General features: G+C 52.5%; 1 protein-coding gene across 1 annotated transcript in view; it reads right to left on the bottom strand.

Annotated features, from left to right (window-relative positions):
- Window positions 1–20,995, bottom strand: part of NRSN1 (neurensin 1) — a 44,093-nt gene extending 23,098 nt beyond the window's left edge. The window contains exon 1 of the mRNA XM_077269966.1: window positions 20,818–20,995. The gene's annotated coding sequence lies outside the window, so the exon portion shown is untranslated. The remainder of the gene's footprint in view (window positions 1–20,817) is intronic.
- Between the last annotated feature and the right edge of the window lie 1,186 nt (window positions 20,996–22,181).

Here is a 22,181-nt window from a genome sequence, read left to right as displayed (position 1 = left end):
GTCAGTGTAAGCCTGGTGTGTGCTGGTGTGCAGAGCAGAGGCCTACAGAGCGCTGGCTGTGATGTGCAGAGCACAGGCCAGTGGAACCAGCAGCTATGGCAGCTGAATAGCCTGGCACCCACAGCGTATACAGCGATGCAAGTCGTCCATAGTAACTGGTCTTGGATGTGGACAGTCCTGTGCCCGGAGGTGGATGTCCTGTGCCCGAAAGAGTCGGATGTGGACAGTCCTGTGCCTGGAGGTGGATGTCCTGTGCCTGAAAGAGTCAGATGTGGACAGTCCTGTGCCCGGAGGTGGATGTCCTGTGCCCGAAAGAGTCGGATGTGGACAGTCCTGTGCCCAGAGGTGTATGTCTTGCGCCCAAAAGAGGACTGACATGTGTAACAATTGCAAACAGGTGGATATGGTGCCCGGCTGCTATCCGGAGGATATCTTGGGCTGTGTACGGCTGTGTGAGTAAAGAGACTGTGATACAGCGGAGCAGGACACCCATGGGAACTAGTCAGAGGAGGACTGGCGTGTGTAGTGTCTGCAACATGGGAAGCTTTGTTTGGAGACTGTAATATGGCATGCGGTCGCCCCACGGATACTGCACAAGGAGAGGACTGTTTAGGGACTGCAATCTAAAAGCCGGATGATGTGTAGTGCTATGAAACGGGCACTGAGATGAGATGCAACTGTATGTATTGAACTTTGATGACATGTACTATAAAATGCTATGCACCTTTATGTGTGAAGTAACACATTAAAGAGACTTATGTTTGAACTTTGTGGGTCACTGCCTCTTCACTGCGTATGGTGCTACTGCGGCACTACACTATTTAAAGATAAAAGATATTTTCTAAAAGGACAATCTCTTTAAGAACCAGTCCAGCGTTTTTTTTTTTATTGCTGGAGTGGTGCTTTCAATGTAATTCCCCTGCCCCCTGTCTCATATTCACCTGCCGCCACCTTCATCCTTTTCCAGCGTTGCTCCCATCGGTCTCCAGCAAAAAGTGAACTGCGGGCATCTCCAGTGTTTCATGGAGCGCATCGGAGGACACTATCCAATACATCTCTATGAGAGCCTTGTTCTGGCCTTGTTCTAGTCTCATAGACTTGCATTGAGCTCTTGTGAGGTAACTTGCGCTGGGGAACCAGAACAGCGTCAGCAAAAGGTGAAGCCGCAGGAAGGTGAGTATAAGAATGGGGCAGGGGGTCAGATACAGCCATTACACAGTACACAGCAGGGACACATTTATAAGATTATCTCAGCACAGGAACATTTTATGTAAACACATCCCATTGTGGAAATTATTATTCCAAGATCTATTGATTAAAATAAACTTTGTTTGTAGGAAAACCCATTTTATACTTAAAATGTGAAAAATATTTTAACTGATTCTCTATTCATTCTCTTTTTGTAATTATGTCTCTTTGGGATTCTTAGATTTCATTAAAATTAAAATTGTGCTCTCAAGGGTTACATTCAGCCAAATAAACATTGCACTTAATAGTGTAAATCATAAGTCAATTTGTTAAATACCTTTTAACTGCATAAATAAGCATATAAGTGCTCTCCCTGGACTATATAACATCTTATATTGTCTTAGCACTGTTTGCTGTTATTTGGGAGTGTAGCTTCTTAAAGTGAATCTGTCACCAGGTTTTTTGTTATGCAATCTGAGAGCAGCATGATGTGGGTACAGAGACCCTGATAAACTCAATGTTTTTCCAGCTGCAGATCTACCAGATCTCTGAATGCAGAGCTGTGCACAACCACACTCACACCACTGAATGTCAACTTTCTGCATGCACTGTGCATAGGCAGAAAGCTGCAACCAGTAAGTTACACATCACTGTAATCAGGGTATCTGCCAGTACATCATGCTGCTCTCAGATTGCTCTCAGAACCTGGCGATAGATTCCCTTTAAAGAAGATGTATATGCATTTCTATGAATCTCAGAGCTACATTTGCTGCTACTTTTAAAAACACTTGTGACGATAAACGAACTATTTAAGAAATAATATTATGCAATTAGAAAAACATAAAACAATTGTTCAATGGTTGCAGCTGATATTTTTGGGCACCCCACCACATATTTAGAAGATTACATTAATGTACAAGTAAGAAAATATTTCAAAGACATAACTGCAAAATTACACCACTGTTTGTGGAGCAGGGTTTCTCATAACATAAGCTGTCACTTTTTCAGTAGGCATGGTGGTAGCCAGTTTTCAGTCTGCTCACACAGATTTGGCATATAGGCAAGCAAAGCATGCACCAAATCTTGGCGATACATGGTCACATGACTCAAGTTTCAACAAATGTTGCTTTAACATTTTTTATATTTGCAAAGAATCATGACTTAAATGAAAAAAAAGTGCAATATAAGTACAACAAAGGAATTGTAAAGTGACTCTCTATGTCATACTGAAGTCATGACTCCAATTTAGAGAAGAAAAATCACAGCTTGATGAACATTTCCTAAGGTGTCCCGGGCCAATTACCAAGAGGCCTCAAGTACTTAAGGCATTCCCACCCCTAGGGGAATGCCTGAGCAACTTACTTCCTCAGTCAGTGTCTGGCTGCTGAGGTGCCAGGCCCTGTCCTGCTATTATAAACCTATAAAGAAACTGCTGGGTTGCAAAATAAAAATACCAGATGTAAATGAAAATTCACAACCAAACAGAAGAGGTAACAAAGAACAAGTAGTTTTTATTAAGATAACAAATACAGTGATGTAACTAGGTAACTGAGACCTCCAAATGGATAAAATAAAAGTTAAAATAACCCATATATCCATGGAGTGGACCCATTAAGAATGGTATAAGACCACATGTGTAGTATTAGATAACAATGTCACTGCGCCAGATCAAAGACAGGGCATAGAGATGTACCTAGCACCGGTACCTGAGGTTCCTTCCTGCCCACACCACGCTGGTGCCCGGTCGCTACCATGTCTCAAGGTAATGTTTCTTACCATCTTCAGCATGCATACATTTTTCCTTAGACTTGGAGGTACCGGTGCTAGGTACATCTCTATGCCCTGTCTTTGATCTGGTGCAGTGACATTGTTATCTAATACGATATATGGGTTATTTTAACTTTTATTTTATCCATTTGGAGGTCTCAGTTACCTAGTTACATCACTGTTTGCCATTGGTCTCATTCTTGGGCATTTCCCAGCGTGGCTGTGGAGTCAGGCTGCCTGAATGTGCTGTGTCCGTCTCCAGCAATTTATTAACATCTGCTTTTGCTGGTGGTACTATTGGCACGCCTTCCCTTTCACCGTTTTTGTCCATATTTAAGTATTGCATTATTATGTATTTGTTATCTTAATAAAAACTACTTGTTCTTTGTTACCTCTTCTGTTTGGTTGTGAATTTTCATTTACATCTGGTTTTTTTATTTTGCAACCCAGCAGGTTCTTTATAGGTTTATATGTTGTGGCTTAGAGGTAGGCCCTCTGCTGGCTGAGAGGGTATTTTCGGTTTACCTGTCCTGCTATTACTCTTGTGTCAGCCACCCAAGGGGGCTTTGTACCCTGGCCTGTACCTGTGTCTCTTGTGTCAGCCACCCAAGGGGGCTTTGTACCCTGGTCTGAGTCCTTGTTCCTTGCCTTGTTCCGTTCCCTGTCTGAACTTAGTTCTACTCCTGTGTCCTTTCGCATCCCTGTCAGTAGCCTTTCCTATTCCGCTGTGTTTTCCCTTGTGTTCACTCCTTCCCGCCCTGCCCTGTTCTGCTCTGCTGCTCACCTTGCAGCTCTGCTCTCGCTCTCAAGTTCCGCTTTGCTCTGCTCCCTGTGGCTCTGCTCTTTGCTCCGCACTCTGCGGCTTTGCTCTGCTCTCGGCTCCACACTATGTGACTTTGCTCCACTCTTTGCTCCGCACTTTGTGGCTCTGCTCTTTGCTCTGCTCCCTGTGGTTCTGCTCTGCTCTTTGCTCCGCACTCTGCGGCTTTGATCTGCTCTCGGTTCCGCACTCTGTAACCTTGCTCTGTTCTTTGCTCCGCACCCTGCGGCCTTGCCAGCTCTTTGCTCCGCACCCTGCGGGTCTGCTCAGCTCTTTGCTCCGCACCCTGTGGCTCTGCTCAGCTCTTTGCTCCGCACTCTGCGGCTCTGCTCAGCTTTTTGTTCTTCCAGTCTGAACAGGTTCTTACTTGTTCCCATATACCACTCATACTTGCCAGTGTTCCTGTGCCTTCCGAGTCAGTTCCTGTCCCTTCTGTCTCTGCCATGCCCGCCTGCCAGTGTCTCGGCCATGCCCGCCTGCCAGTGTCTCAGCCGAGCCTGCATGCCTGCCAGTGTCTCAGCCGAGCCTGCATGCCTGCCAGTGTCTCAGCCGAGCCCGCCTGCCAGTGTCTCGGCCGTGCCCGCCCGCCTGCCTGCCAGTGTTCCGTTCCCCAGTGAGATCAGCAGCCACAGCCAGACACCACCCTGGATTGGTACCTGGCAGCTTCCTGCCGCACAAGCCTGACCTCCCCATCAGAGGCTCCAGTGAACACCAAGGTAGCTGCTTAGTCACGCCCCTTCCAGGGTAGTCTGGTCTGTGGCACAGTGTGGCCACCCCCTCGCTTGTGCCAGCCAGTCAAGGCGCGAGCGTGACACAATCCCTAAAACACCAGAAAAAAACTGAAAAACTAGAAATGTAGCGTAATTATAGAATTCAAAGTCCGGTTGTATATGGGCATGGATCAGAACAGGCAGTGCATGCAGGTTATTACAGCTGAGGAAGCAATAATAATCAGCAGAGATTCACTGGCCATTTTATCAGAACATTTTGGGTGCTGACCCATTAAATCCAGAGATGCCAGGGTAGTGTTCTGTTTGCAGGTACGGCTGGCCAGCATGTCACACGGGGGTTGACAAACAGGCACAAACTCCTATAGATCATCCTGCAGTGGTGAGAATAATCTAATTTTACAATTTGGGGAAAAGACCAGTTCATGACTGACGTGCAAGACATCTTGGATATGAGACCCTTCCAGCAAGGGTAAGAGGTCGTGGGTACCCTCCTCATTCCTGAGCGAGTTACATCATGAAGATAACCTTGGAGTGGTAAGTGCGGCAGGAGACAGAATACAGGGAAGCAGCCCTCTAGTTCCTGCTGTCGGCCAGGAATCCTCTATACAGTGCATGGACGTTGCTTCTCGAGAATGGCCTTTGCCTGACGCCAGCTGCGGCCATCATTATGTCCTGAATGTCGCCGTTAGGCCGTGAGATTCATTCTCTACACGTAAGAGCGGAAACGCTGGATGGAATCTTTGTATATTGCGCAAAATAATGGAAGTGTTAGAAAAATGCAGACACAGAGAGAAAGTCAAATGAAAGGCAGCGAGATGAGAGGAGATAATGTCAGGGAAAAACAGATCTGCCAGGAGGAAGTGGTGGGTGGAAAGCGAACATTTGTGTCACTCCTCCCCCAACATCCAGTCAGAGCACTATTCATATAGGTCTAGGACTGATCATTCCGCTCCTTAGCAACTAGGAACTGGAAGCTGCGAACGCTAATAAGCTCAGAAATTAGGCAGGGAAATGAGGTTAGCATGGGAGTCAGACACAAACGACAAGTGCCACTACTGTATTCTGTATTCTGTATTCTGACATCTACACAGAAATGAACCCATAAGAGCTCCACATCAACACAGGCTGGCGTCATCTCGATGTAATCTGGGATTCCAATGCCAATAAAAGCAGATATGTATGTTGTACCCGTCACATTATCGAAGGCGACCCAGTAATATGTGATCATACAACAACCATGAAAATGACATTTGCCATCATGGATAATCGAGGATTTTAAAGGAGTTTTCTTACTTAAATGTATGTATTTTGGCTAAAAAAAATAAATAAATAAATCATTTTTGTAATTGATTTCCTTGAGAAATTTTGCACCATTTGACTTCTATAGACTTCGCATTGCTGGTTGCAGAAGGGCTTAACTGAAATCTGTGGAACGGTCCAATAGGAGAGCTTCTGACTCTTTTACTATCTGTTTTGGAGCCCCTCTCAGATGATCCATGACCACATCAAAGTAGCACGGAAACAAACAGCTCGTACAAGCTAAGGTGCAAAATTATCAATGAAAATGAATTGAAAAAATGATTTTTAGCTTGGGGGGTGCAAGCTGAAAGAAAATATATATGTGTGTTGATGAAAAATTTATATTAAAAATTAATAAGCCAGCATGTGTTTCTTAGTCTTCATACAAGGTTTTTCTTTACGATTGAATGCTCGTACAGATGTAGAAGAGATGAGTTTGTATTTTAGCATTTCTTGAGAATATTTGTTTTACATAGGATTGCAGGTAACCCTACTATAACATAATAAGTTATAATACGCCAGTGACATAACATGTAACTATGGGGCTCTGAAGTAAAACCTGCAGTATATCATGCACAGTGATGTCACAGTAGTGCGATAATACAGTATGTAAAGTGGTGACGCAGTGGGGTGTTGTACACAGTGATGTCACAGCAGTGTATTTGGAGGCTTCAGCAGGTAATCACCTCTGCTTTTCTCTCTGCGATAATACAGTATGTAAAGTGGTGACACAGTGGGGGATTGTACACACAGTGATGTCACAGTAGTGCGATAATACAGTATGTATAGAGGTGACACAGTGGGGGATTGTACACAGTGATATCACAGTAGAGTGATAATACAGTATGTAAAGGGGTGACGCATTGTGGGGATTGTACACACAGTGATGTCACAGCAGTGTGATAATACAGTATGTAAAGGGGTGACGCATTGTGGGGATTGTACACACAGTGATGTCACAGCAGTGTGATAATACAGTATGTAAAGGGGTGACGCATTGTGGGGATTGTACACACAGTGATGTCACAGTAGAGTGATAATACAGTATGTAAAGGGGTGACGCAGTATGGGGATTTTACACACAGTGATGTCACAGTAGTGAGATAATATAGTATGTAAAGGGGTGACGCAGTGTGGGGATTGTACACACAGTGATGTCACAGCAGTGTGATAATACAGTATGTAAAGGGGTGACACAGTGGGGGGATTGTACACATAGTGATGTCACAGTAGTGCGATAATACAGTATGTAAAGGGGTGACACAGTGGGGGATTGTACACACAGTGATGTCACAGTAGTGCGATAATACAGTATGTAAAGCGGTGACACAGTGGGGGGATTGTACACAGTGATATCACAGTAGTGTGATAATACAGTATGTAAAGGGGTGACGCAGTAGGGGGATTGTACACAGAGTGATGTCACAGCAGTGTGATAATACAGTATGTAAAGGGGTGACGCATTGTGGGGATTGTACACACAGTGATGTCACAGTAGAGTGATAATACAGTATGTAAAGGGGTGACGCATTGTGGGGATTGTACACACAGTGATGTCACAGTAAAGTGATAATACAGCATGTAAAGGGGTGACGCAGTGTGGGGATTGTACACACAGTGATGTCACAGTAGAGTGATAATACAGTATGTAAAGGGGTGACGCAGTGTGGGGATTGTACACACAGTGATGTCACAGTAGAGTGATAATACAGCATGTAAAGGGGTGACGCAGTGTGGGGATTGTACACACAGTGATGTCACAGCAGTGTGATAATACAGTATGTAAAGGGGTGACACAGTGGGGGGATTGTACACATAGTGATGTCACAGTAGTGCGATAATACAGTATGTAAAGGGGTGACACAGTGGGGGAATTGTAAACACAGTAATGTCACAGTAGTGCAATAATACAGTGTGTAAAGGGGTAACACGGGGGGATTGTACACATAGTGATGTCACAGTAGTGCGATAAAATAGTATGTAAAGGGGTGACGCAGTGGGGGGATTGTACACACAGTGATGTCACAGTAGTGCTATAATATAGTATGTAAAGGGGTGACGCAGTAGGGGGATTGTACACATAGTGATGTCACAGTAGTGCGATAATATAGTATGTAAAGGGGTGACACAGTGGGGGGATTGTACACACAGTGATGTCAAAGTAGTGCGATAATACAATATGTAAAGGGGTGACGCAGTAGTGGGGATTGTACACACAGTGATGTCATAGTAGTGCGATAATACAGTATGTAAAGGGGTGACACAGTGGGGGGATTGTACACACAGTGATGTTACAGTAGTGTGATAATACAGTATGTAAAGGTGTGACGCAGTAGGAGGGATTGTACACACAGTGATGTCACTGTAGTGCGATAATATAGTATGTAAAGGGGTGACGCAGTGGGGGGATTGTACACATAGTGATGTCACAGTAGTGCGATAATACAGTATGTAAAGGGGTGACACAGTGGGGGAATTGTAAACACAGTAATGTCACAGTAGTGCAATAATACAGTGTGTAAAGGGGTAACACGGGGGGATTGTACACATAGTGATGTCACAGTAGAGTGATAATACAGTATGTAAAGGGGTGACGCAGTGGGGGGATTGTACACACAGTGATGTCACAGCAGTGTGATAATACAGTATGTAAAGGGGTGACTGAGTGGGGGGATTGTACACACAGTGATGTCACAGTAGTGCGATATTACAGTATGTAAAGGGGTGACGCAGTGGGGGGATTGTACACATAGTGATGTCACAGTAGTGCGATAAAATAGTATGTAAAGGGGTGACGCAGTGGGGGGATTGTACACACAGTGATGTCACAGTAGTGCTATAATATAGTATGTAAAGGGGTGACGCAGTAGGGGGATTGTACACATAGTGATGTCACAGTAGTGCGATAATATAGTATGTAAAGGGGTGACACAGTGGGGGGATTGTACACACAGTGATGTCAAAGTAGTGCGATAATACAATATGTAAAGGGGTGACGCAGTAGGGGGGATTGTACACACAGTGATGTCATAGTAGTGCGATAATGCAGTATGTAAAGGGGTGACACAGTGGGGGGATTGTACACACAGTGATGTTACAGTAGTGTGATAATACAGTATGTAAAGGTGTGACGCAGTAGGAGGGATTGTACACACAGTGATGTGATAATACAGCATGTAAAGGGGTGACGCAGTGGGGGGATTGTACACACAGTGATGTCACTGTAGTGCGATAATATAGTATGTAAAGGGGTGACGCAGTGGGGGGATTGTACACATAGTGATGTCACAGTAGTGCGATAATACAGTATGTAAAGGGGTGACACAGTGGGGGGATTGTACACACAGTGATGTCACAGTAGTGCGATAATACAGTATTTAAAGGTGTGACACAGTGGGGGGATTGTACACACAGTGATGTCACAGTAGTGCGATATTACACTATGTAAAGGGTGACGCAGTAGGGGGATTGTACACATAGTGATGTCACAGTTGTACGACAATATAGTATGTAAAGGGGTGACGCAGTGGGGGGATTGTACACACAGTGATGTCAAAGTAGTGCGATAATATAGTATGTAAAGGGGTGACGCAGTGGGGGGATTGTACACACAGTGATGTCAAAGTAGTGCGATAATATAGTATGTAAAGGGGTGACGCAGTGGGGGGATTGTACACACAGTAATGTCACAGTAGTGTGATAATACAGTATGTAAAGGAGTGATGCAGTAGGAGGGATTGTACACACAGTGATGTCACGGTAGTGCGATAATACAGTATGTAAAGGGGTGACGCAGTGGGGGGATTGTACACACAGTGATGTCACAGTAGTGTGATAATACAGTATGTAAAGTGATAACACAGTGGGGAGGATTGTACACACAGTGATGTCACAGTAGTGCGATAATATAGTATGTAAAGGGGTGACGCAGTGAGGGATTGTACACACAGTGATGTCACAGTAGTGCAATAATACATTATGTAAAGGGGTGACATAGTGGGGGATTGTACACATAGTGATGTCACAGTAGTGCGATAATACAGTATGTAAAGGGGTGACGCAGTGGGGGGATTGTACACACAGTAATGTCACAGTAGTGTGATAATACAGTATGTAAAGGGGTGACGCAGTAGGGGGATTGTACACACAGTGATGTCACAGGAACAGTTGTTATGCACACTGTGATGTCATAGTGATGTCTTCAGGCGCATAACAAATCGGGGGCTCAGCCTCACACAGCGGTGCTCATACATCAGGGGCTCAGCCTCACACAGCGGTGCTCATACATCGGGGGCTCAGCCTCAGACAGCGGTGCTCATACATCGGGGGCTCAGCCTCACACAGCAGTGGTCATACATCGGGGGCTCAGCCTCACACAGCGGTGCTCATACATCGGGGGCTCAGCCTCACACAGCAGTGGTCATACATCGGGGGCTCAGCCTCACACAGCGGTGCTCATACATCGGGGGCTCAGCGTCACTCAGCGGTGCTCATACATCGGGGGCTCAGCCTCACACAGCGGTGCTCATACATTTGGGGCTCAGCGTCACTCAGCGGTGCTCATACTTCGGGGGCTCAGCCTCACACAGCGGTGCTCATACTTCGGGGGCTCAGCCTCACACAGCGGTGCTCATACTTCGGGGGCTCAGCCTCACACAGCAGTGGTCATACATCGGGGGCTCAGCCTCACACAGCGGTGCTCATACATCGGGGGCTCAGCCTCACACAGCGGTGCTCATACATCGGGGGCTCAGCCTCACACAGCGGTGCTCATACATCGGGGGCTCAGCCTCACACAGCGGTGCTCATACATCGGGGGCTCAGCCTCACACATCGGTGCTCATACATCGGGGGCTCAGCCTCACACAGCGGTGCTCATACATCGGGGGCTCAGCCTCACACAGCGGTGCTCATACATCGGGGGCTCAGCCTCACACAGCGGTGCTCATACATCGGGGGCTCAGCCTCACACAGCGGTGCTCATACATCGGGGGCTCAGCCTCACACAGCGGTGCTCATACATCGGGGGCTCAGCCTCACACAGCGGTGCTCATACATCGGGGGCTCAGCCTCACACAGCGGTGCTCATACATCGGGGGCTCAGCCTCACACAGCGGTGCTCATACATCGGGGGCTCAGCCTCACACAGCGGTGCTCATACATCGAGGCTCAGCCTCACACAGCGGTGCTCATACATCGGGGGCTCAGCCTCACACAGCGGTGCTCATACATCGGGGGCTCAGCCTCACACAGCGGTGCTCATACATCAAGGGCTCAGTCTCACTCAGCAGTGCTCATACATCGGGGGCTCAGCCTCACACAGCGGTGCTCATACATCAGGGGCACAGCCTCACACAGCGGTGCTCATACATCGGGGGCTCAGCCTCACACAGCGGTGCTCATACATCGGGGGCTCAGCCTCACACAGCGGTGCTCATACATCGGGGGCTCAGCCTCACACAGCGGTGCTCATACATCGGGGGCTCAGCCTCACACAGCGGTGCTCATACATCGGGGGCTCAGCCTCACACAGCGGTGCTCATACATCGGGGCTCAGCCTCACACAGCGGTGCTCATACATCGGGGGCTCAGCCTCACACAGCGGTGCTCATACATCGGGGGCTCAGCCTCAAACAGCGGTGCTCATACATCGGGGGCTCAGCCTCACACAGCGGTGCTCATACATCGGGGGCTCAGCCTCAAACAGCGGTGCTCATACATCGGGGGCTCAGCCGCACACAGCAGTGCTCATACATCGGGGGCTCAGCCTCACACAGCGGTGCTCATACATCGGGGGCTCAGCCTCAAACAGCGGTGCTCATACATCGGGGGCTCAGCCTCACACAGCAGTGCTCATACATCGGGGGCTCAGCCTCACACAGCGGTGCTCATACATCGGGGCTCAGCCTCACACAGCGGTGCTCATACATCGGGGGCTCAGCCTCACACAGCGGTGCTCATACATCGGGGCTCAGCCTCACACAGCGGTGCTCATACATCGGGGGCTCAGCCTCACACAGCGGTGCTCATACATCGGGGGCTCAGCCTCAAACAGCGGTGCTCATACATCGGGGGCTCAGCCTCACACAGCAGTGCTCATACATCGGGGGCTCAGCCTCACACAGCGGTGCTCATACATCGGGGGCTCAGCCTCAAACAGCGGTGCTCATACATCGGGGGCTCAGCCTCACACAGCAGTGCTCATACATCGGGGGCTCAGCCTCACACAGCGGTGCTCATACATCGGGGCTCAGCCTCACACAGCGGTGCTCATACATCGGGGGCTCAGCCTCTCACAGCGGTGCTCATACATCGGGGGCTCAGCCTCACACAGCGGTGCTCATACATCGGGGGCTCAGTCTCACACGGCGGTGCTCATACATCGGGGGCTCAGCCTCACACAGCGGTGCTCATACATCGGGGGCTCAGTCTCACACAGCGGTGCTCATACATCGGGGGCTCAGCCTCACACAGCGGTGCTCATACATCGGGGGCTCAGCCTCACACAGCGGTGCTCATACATCGGGGGCTCAGCCTCACACAGCGGTGCTCATACATCAGGGGCTCAGTCTCACTCAGCAGTGCTCATACATCGGGGGCTCAGCCTCACACAGCGGTGCTCATACATCGGGGGCTCAGCCTCACACAGTGGTGCTCATACATCGGGGGCTCAGCCTCACACAGCAGTGCTCATACATCGGGGGCTCAGCCTCACACAGCGGTGCTCATACATCGGGGGCTCAGCCTCACACAGCGGTGCTCATACATCGGGGGCTCAGTCTCACACAGCGGTGCTCATACATCGGGGGCTCAGCCTCACACAGCGGTGCTCATACATCGGGGGCTCAGTCTCACACAGCGGTGCTCATACATCGGGGGCTCAGCCTCACACAGCGGTGCTCATACATCGGGGGCTCAGCCTCACACAGCGGTGCTCATACATCGGGGGCTCAGCCTCACACAGCGGTGCTCATACATCAGGGGCTCAGTCTCACTCAGCAGTGCTCATACATCGGGGGCTCAGCCTCACACAGCGGTGCTCATACATCAGGGGCTCAGCCTCACACAGCGGTGCTCATACATCGGGGGCTCAGCCTCACACAGCAGTGCTCATACATCGGGGGCTCAGCCTCACACAGCGGTGCTCATACATCGGGGGCTCAGCCTCACACAGCGGTGCTCATACATCGGGGGCTCAGCCTCACACAGCGGTGCTCATACATCGGGGGCTCTGCCTCACTCAGCAGTGCTCATACATCAGGGGCTCAGCCTCACTCAGCAGTGCTCATACATCGGGGGCTCAGCCTCACACAGCGGTGCTCATACATCGGGGCTCAGCCTCACACAGCGGTGCTCATACATCGGGGGCTCAGCCTCACACAGCGGTGCTCATACATCGGGGGCTCAGCCTCACTCAGCAGTGCTCATACATCAGGGGCTCAGCCTCACTCAGCAGTGCTCATACATCGGGGGCTCAGCCTCACACAGCGGTGCTCATACATCGGGGGCTCAGCCTCACACAGCGGTGCTCATACATCGGGGGCTCAGCCTCACACAGCGGTGCTCATACATCGGGGGCTCAGCCTCACACAGCGGTGCTCATACATCGGGGGCTCAGCCTCACACAGCGGTGCTCATACATCGGGGGCTCAGCCTCACACAGCAGTGCTCATACATCGGGGGCTCAGCCTCACACAGCAGTGCTCATACATCGGGGGCTCAGCCTCACACAGCAGTGCTCATACATCAGGGGCTCAGCCTCACTCAGCAGTGCTCATACATCAGGGGCTCAGCCTCACACAGCGGTGCTCATACATCGGGGCTCAGCCTCACACAGCGGTGCTCATACATCGGGGGCTCAGCCTCACACAGCGGTGCTCATACATCGGGGGCTCAGCCTCACACAGCGGTGCTCATACATCGGGGGCTCAGCCTCACACAGCGGTGCTCATACATCGGGGGCTCAGCCTCACACAGCAGTGCTAATACATCGGGGGCTCAGCCTCACACAGCAGTGCTCATACATCAGGGGCTCAGCCTCACACAGCAGTGCTCATACATCGGGGGCTCAGCCTCACACAGCGGTGCTCATACATCGGGGGCTCAGCCTCACACAGCGGTGCTCATACATCAGGGGCTCAGCCTCACACAGCGGTGCTCATACATCGGGGGCTCAGCCTCACACAGCGGTGCTCATACATCGGGGGCTCAGCCTCACACAGCGGTGCTCATACATCAGGGGCTCAGCCTCACTCAGCAGTGCTCATACATCGGGGGCTCAGCCTCACACAGCGGTGCTCATACATCGGGGGCTCAGCCTCACACAGCGGTGCTCATACATCGGGGGCTCAGCCTCACACAGCGGTGCTCATACATCGGGGGCTCAGCCTCACACAGCGGTGCTCATACATCGGGGGCTCAGCCTCACTCAGCAGTGCTCATACATCGGGGGCTCAGCCTCACACAGCAGTGGTCATACATCGGGGGCTCAGCCTCACTCAGCAGTGCTCATACATCGGGGGCTCAGCCTCACACAGCGGTGCTCATACATCGGGGGCTCAGCCTCACACAGCAGTGGTCATACATCGGGGGCTCAGCCTCACACAGCAGTGCTCATACATCAGGGGCTCAGCCTCACACAGCAGTGCTCATACATCGGGGGCTCAGCCTCACACAGCGGTGCTCATACATCGGGGGCTCAGCCTCACACAGCGGTGCTCATACATCGGGGGCTCAGCCTCACACAGCGGTGCTCATACATCGGGGGCTCAGCCTCACTCAGCAGTGCTCATACATCAGGGGCTCAGCCTCACTCAGCAGTGCTCATACATCGGGGGCTCAGCCTCACACAGCGGTGCTCATACATCAGGGGCTCAGCCTCACACAGCGGTGCTCATACATCGGGGGCTCAGCCTCACACAGCGGTGCTCATACATCGGGGGCTCAGCCTCACACAGCGGTGCTCATACATCAGCGGCTCAGCCTCACTCAGCAGTGCTCATACATCGGGGGCTCAGCCTCACACAGCGGTGCTCATACATCGGGGGCTCAGCCTCACACAGCGGTGCTCATACATCGGGGGCTCAGCCTCACACAGCGGTGCTCATACATCGGGGGCTCAGCCTCACACAGCGGTGCTCATACATCGGGGGCTCAGCCTCACTCAGCAGTGCTCATACATCGGGGGCTCAGCCTCACACAGCAGTGCTCATACATCGGGGGCTCAGCCTCACACAGCGGTGCTCATACATCAGGGGCTCAGCCTCACACAGCGGTGCTCATACATCGGGGGCTCAGCCTCACACAGCAGTGGTCATACATCGGGGGCTCAGCCTCACTCAGCAGTGCTCATACATCGGGGGCTCAGCCTCACACAGCGGTGCTCATACATCGGGGGCTCAGCCTCACACAGCAGTGGTCATACATCGGGGGCTCAGCCTCACACAGCAGTGCTCATACATCAGGGGCTCAGCCTCACACAGCAGTGCTCATACATCGGGGGCTCAGCCTCACACAGCGGTGCTCATACATCGGGGGCTCAGCCTCACACAGCGGTGCTCATACATCGGGGGCTCAGCCTCACACAGCGGTGCTCATACATCGGGGGCTCAGCCTCACTCAGCAGTGCTCATACATCAGGGGCTCAGCCTCACTCAGCAGTGCTCATACATCGGGGGCTCAGCCTCACACAGCGGTGCTCATACATCAGGGGCTCAGCCTCACACAGCGGTGCTCATACATCGGGGGCTCAGCCTCACACAGCGGTGCTCATACATCGGGGGCTCAGCCTCACACAGCGGTGCTCATACATCAGCGGCTCAGCCTCACTCAGCAGTGCTCATACATCGGGGGCTCAGCCTCACACAGCGGTGCTCATACATCGGGGGCTCAGCCTCACACAGCGGTGCTCATACATCGGGGGCTCAGCCTCACACAGCGGTGCTCATACATCGGGGGCTCAGCCTCACACAGCGGTGCTCATACATCGGGGGCTCAGCCTCACTCAGCAGTGCTCATACATCGGGGGCTCAGCCTCACACAGCAGTGCTCATACATCGGGGGCTCAGCCTCACACAGCGGTGCTCATACATCGGGGGCTCAGCCTCACACAGCGGTGCTCATACATCGGGGGCTCAGCCTCACACAGCGGTGATCATACATCGGGGGCTCAGCCTCACACAGCAGTGGTCATACATCGGGGGCTCAGCCTCACACAGCAGTGGTCATACATCGGGGGCTCAGCCTCACTCAGCAGTGCTCATACATCGGGGGCTCAGCCTCACACAGCAGTGGTCATACATCGGGGGCTCAGCCTCACTCAGCAGTGCTCATACATCGGGGGCTCAGCCTCACACAGCGGTGCTCATACATCGGGGGCTCAGCCTCACACAGCAGTGGTCATACATCGGGGGCTCAGCCTCACACAGCAGTGCTCATACATCAGGGGCTCAGCCTCACACAGCAGTGCTCATACATCGGGGGCTCAGCCTCACACAGCGGTGCTCATACATCGGGGGCTCAGCCTCACACAGCGGTGCTCATACATCGGGGGCTCAGCCTCACACAGCGGTGCTCATACATCGGGGGCTCAGCCTCACTCAGCAGTGCTCATACATCAGGGGCTCAGCCTCACTCAGCAGTGCTCATACATCGGGGGCTCAGCCTCACACAGCGGTGCTCATACATCGGGGGCTCAGCCTCACACAGCGGTGCTCATACATCGGGGGCTCAGCCTCACACAGCGGTGCTCATACATCGGGGGCTCAGCCTCACACAGCAGTGCTCATACATCGGGGGCTCAGCCTCACACAGCAGTGCTCATACATCGGGGGCTCAGCCTCACACAGCGGTGCTCATACATCGGGGGCTCAGCCTCACACAGCGGTGCTCATACATCGGGGGCTCAGCCTCACACAGCAGTGGTCATACATCGGGGGCTCAGCCTCACACAGCAGTGGTCATACATCGGGGGCTCAGCCTCACTCAGCAGTGCTCATACATCGGGGGCTCAGCCTCACACAGCGGTGCTCATACATCGGGGGCTCAGCCTCACACAGCGGTGCTCATACATCGGGGGCTCAGCCTCACACAGCGGTGCTCATACATCGGGGCTCAGCCTCACACAGCGGTGCTCATACATCGGGGGCTCAGCCTCACACAGCGGTGCTCATACATCGGGGGCTCAGCCTCACACAGCGGTGCTCATACATCGGGGGCTCAGCCTCACACAGCGGTGCTCATACATCGGGGGCTCAGCCTCACACAGCAGTGCTCATACATCGGGGGCTCAGCCTCACACAGCAGTGCTCATACATCGGGGGCTCAGCCTCACACAGCGGTGCTCATACATCGGGGGCTCAGCCTCACACAGCGGTGCTCATACATCGGGGGCTCAGCCTCACACAGCGGTGCTCATACATCGGGGGCTCAGCCTCACACAGCAGTGCTCATACATCGGGGGCTCAGCCTCACACAGCAGTGCTCATACATCAGGGGCTCAGCCTCACACAGCAGTGCTCATACATCGGGGGCTCAGCCTCACACAGCGGTGCTCATACATCGGGGGCTCAGCCTCACACAGCAGTGCTCATACATCGGGGGCTCAGCCTCACACAGCAGTGCTCATACATCGGGGGCTCAGCCTCACACAGCGGTGCTCATACATCGGGGGCTCAGCCTCACACAGCGGTGCTCATACATCGGGGGCTCAGCCTCACACAGCAGTGGTCATACATCGGGGGCTCAGCCTCACACAGCAGTGGTCATACATCGGGGGCTCAGCCTCACTCAGCAGTGCTCATACATCGGGGGCTCAGCCTCACACAGCGGTGCTCATACATCGGGGGCTCAGCCTCACACAGCGGTGCTCATACATCGGGGGCTCAGCCTCACACAGCGGTGCTCATACATCGGGGCTCAGCCTCACACAGCGGTGCTCATACATCGGGGGCTCAGCCTCACACAGCGGTGCTCATACATCGGGGGCTCAGCCTCACACAGCGGTGCTCATACATCGGGGGCTCAGCCTCACACAGCAGTGCTCATACATCGGGGGCTCAGCCTCACACAGCAGTGCTCATACATCGGGGGCTCAGCCTCACACAGCGGTGCTCATACATCGGGGGCTCAGCCTCACACAGCGGTGATCATACATCGGGGGCTCAGCCTCACACAGCAGTGGTCATACATCGGGGGCTCAGCCTCACACAGCAGTGGTCATACATCGGGGGCTCAGCCTCACTCAGCAGTGCTCATACATCGGGGGCTCAGCCTCACACAGCGGTGCTCATACATCGGGGGCTCAGCCTCACACAGCGGTGCTCATACATCGGGGGCTCAGCCTCACACAGCGGTGCTCATACATCGGGGCTCAGCCTCACACAGCGGTGCTCATACATCGGGGGCTCAGCCTCACACAGCGGTGCTCATACATCGGGGGCTCAGCCTCACACAGCGGTGCTCATACATCGGGGGCTCAGCCTCACACAGCGGTGCTCATACATCGGGGGCTCAGCCTCACACAGCAGTGCTCATACATCGGGGGCTCAGCCTCACACAGCAGTGCTCATACATCGGGGGCTCAGCCTCACACAGCGGTGCTCATACATCGGGGGCTCAGCCTCACACAGCGGTGCTCATACATCGGGGGCTCAGCCTCACACAGCGGTGCTCATACATCGGGGGCTCAGCCTCACACAGCAGTGCTCATACATCGGGGGCTCAGCCTCACACAGCAGTGCTCATACATCAGGGGCTCAGCCTCACACAGCAGTGCTCATACATCGGGGGCTCAGCCTCACACAGCGGTGCTCATACATCGGGGGCTCAGCCTCACACAGCGGTGCTCATACATCAGGGGCTCAGCCTCACACAGCGGTGCTCATACATCGGGGGCTCAGCCTCACACAGCGGTGCTCATACATCGGGGGCTCAGCCTCACACAGCGGTGCTCATACATCAGGGGCTCAGCCTCACTCAGCAGTGCTCATACATCGGGGGCTCAGCCTCACACAGCGGTGCTCATACATCGGGGGCTCAGCCTCACACAGCGGTGCTCATACATCGGGGGCTCAGCCTCACACAGCGGTGCTCATACATCGGGGGCTCAGCCTCACACAGCGGTGCTCATACATCGGGGGCTCAGCCTCACTCAGCAGTGCTCATACATCGGGGGCTCAGCCTCACACAGCAGTGGTCATACATCGGGGGCTCAGCCTCACTCAGCAGTGCTCATACATCGGGGGCTCAGCCTCACACAGCGGTGCTCATACATCGGGGGCTCAGCCTCACACAGCAGTGGTCATACATCGGGGGCTCAGCCTCACACAGCAGTGCTCATACATCAGGGGCTCAGCCTCACACAGCAGTGCTCATACATCGGGGGCTCAGCCTCACACAGCGGTGCTCATACATCGGGGGCTCAGCCTCACACAGCGGTGCTCATACATCGGGGGCTCAGCCTCACACAGCGGTGCTCATACATCGGGGGCTCAGCCTCACTCAGCAGTGCTCATACATCAGGGGCTCAGCCTCACTCAGCAGTGCTCATACATCGGGGGCTCAGCCTCACACAGCGGTGCTCATACATCGGGGGCTCAGCCTCACACAGCGGTGCTCATACATCGGGGGCTCAGCCTCACTCAGCAGTGCTCATACATCAGGGGCTCAGCCTCACTCAGCAGTGCTCATACATCGGGGGCTCAGCCTCACACAGCGGTGCTCATACATCGGGGGCTCAGCCTCACACAGCGGTGCTCATACATCGGGGGCTCAGCCTCACACAGCGGTGCTCATACATCGGGGGCTCAGCCTCACACAGCAGTGCTCATACATTGGGGGCTCAGCCTCACACAGCGGTGCTCATACATCGGGGGCTCAGCCTCACACAGCAGTGCTCATACATCGGGGGCTCAGCCTCACTCAGCAGTGCTCATACATCGGGGGCTCAGCCTCACACAGCGGTGCTCATACATCGGGGGCTCAGCCTCACACAGCGGTGCTCATACATCGGGGGCTCAGCCTCACACAGCGGTGCTCATACATCGGGGGCTCAGCCTCACACAGCAGTGCTCATACATCGGGGGCTCAGCCTCACACAGCGGTGCTCATACATCAGGGGCTCAGCCTCACACAGCGGTGCTCATACATCGGGGGCTCAGCCTCACACAGCAGTGCTCATACATCGGGGGCTCAGCCTCACACAGCGGTGCTCATACATCGGGGGCTCAGCCTCACACAGCAGTGCTCATACATCGGGGGCTCAGCCTCACACAGCGGTGCTCATACATCAGGGGCTCAGCCTCACACAGCGGTGCTCATACATCGGGGGCTCAGCCTCACACAGCAGTGCTCATACATCGGGGGCTCAGCCTCACACAGCGGTGCTCATACATCGGGGGCTCAGCCTCACACAGCAGTGCTCATACATCGGGGGCTCAGCCTCACACAGCGGTGCTCATACATCGGGGCTGGACAGGAGATTAGCTGCTAACCACATTACTGGCCCCCAGCAGGCAGCAATCATATCCAATAACTGCAGGGCCGGCACAGCTGCTGTGTGGGAGGCGGCGTCCCTTCCCCTGTTTGTCCTTCACCGGCGTCCTGTTGCTCCACAGAGCTCTCCACGGTGCTGAAATCAATCCTCCAGCTCCGAGCACGTAAGTGATGACGCCCGTGCCACCATCTGTGCCTCCATCACTGCCTGACACAGCCCCTCCGCAGGGTGGGCAGCCAGAGCTGTACCCCTGGACATTACCCACACTTGGCACATACAACTTTTACTGCACGCTCCATCTTATATGATATGTGCGTGTGTATATTATATAAGTATATATCTGTATGTATGTGAGTATGATATATATATATATATATATATATATATATATATATATATATATATATATATATATATATATATATGTGGCATTGCTATATGTGACGATAGCAGGAGCTACGAGTGTGACCGTACAGGCTGGCATAGTGCCAGGGTAGATGCCCTCGGTGCCCGGTTACCTTTCCCTGGGACCTGCTGCTCCGCTAGCCGCAGACCTGTCCTCGGTCGGGTCCCATCCCTCTGCGCCTCTCCAGCCCCAGACACCACGTATTACCGAGCTCCTTGTGCCTGCGCACTGAGGCACCGTGTCTGTGTGGAGGACGGTGCAGCATTACACAGCACGGCTCGCATGTGTGAGGGGAGGGACTGCCGGCAGCGGGGACGCGAGCGATCACCCACACTGGCTAATACAGTCTACAGCGTGCTCATTGTTCGATGGTCATTCACCTTGGACTAATTAATTGCAAGGCTTTGGGTGTTGCTATAGAAACAGGCCCCTAACCCAGTACCCTCCTTTTCTTGATGTCACAGTAAATAGGAAACTGTAGGATTTTCTGTTGGTTTTACAAGTAGGTTAATGGTGGAAAATGCCTTCTGGAAGTTGTTAGATGGAGGGCTGCAATGTCTCCTGCTGCTGACCTAAATTCTTCTATACACATTTGCTGTCCTTCAATTTGAATTGATGTTTTTTTCCTTGAAAAAGTAAGAAATTATAGGATATAAAATAATAATTGGTGGGGATTTAAAAGGGGTATTCTTAAATTTGGAAGTTATCCCCTATCCATGGGCTAACTACCTGTTTGATGAGGGTCCGACCTCTAGGACCCCCACTGTTTCTGAGAACTGGGAGTGAATAGAGTGAAGGTTGACCATGCGCACTGCGGCTCTATTCATTCTTGTAGGAGTGTCGAAGACCAGCCGAGCGCCGCGCTCTGCCATCTCTGCCGGTCACTTTACAACGAATGGAGCAGCAATGCACATGGTCAACCACCCCTCCATCCATACAGAAGTCTCCAGAGCCTGGATTCTAGGGATCAGTTTGGGATCTGAGCAGTTGTACCCCAAAGATCGGGACATTACACTCTATCCAAAGAATGGAGGATAACTTCCAAACTTGAAAATAACTCTGCAATAATTGAGGGGATCCAGCTGTCGTGAACCATGCACATCCTTAGAATGAAGGAGCTGTGGCCACTGTGCAGCGAAATGAAATAGATTAATATTAGAGATGAGAGGATCTTTTGAAATTCGTATTCACCGAATCCCCCTCCCCCCCACCCAAAAAAAAAAGATTTTTAACAAATACATTCATGCAAAGCTCATCACTACAAAGCTTATAATTGCTCAGAAAACACATGTGGGGAAGAAAAGGGAAAGCAAGAACCCTGCTGACCATAACAGCTTACAATTATAGGAGAGAGAGAGGACCTCACTGACTATGAGAACTTACACTCTACAGAAGAGAGAGGTCCTCGTTGATCATAAGAACTTACACTCTATAGGAGAGCTAGAGTACATACTGACCATAAGAGCCTATAATCCA

This window comes from Ranitomeya variabilis, chromosome 6 (genome assembly GCF_051348905.1).
Source record: "Ranitomeya variabilis isolate aRanVar5 chromosome 6, aRanVar5.hap1, whole genome shotgun sequence".
In the NCBI taxonomy this organism is placed as follows: Eukaryota; Metazoa; Chordata; class Amphibia; order Anura; family Dendrobatidae; genus Ranitomeya; species Ranitomeya variabilis.
Note: the sequence above shows the minus strand (reverse complement) of the source record. Positions and strands in the feature narration are given on the sequence as shown.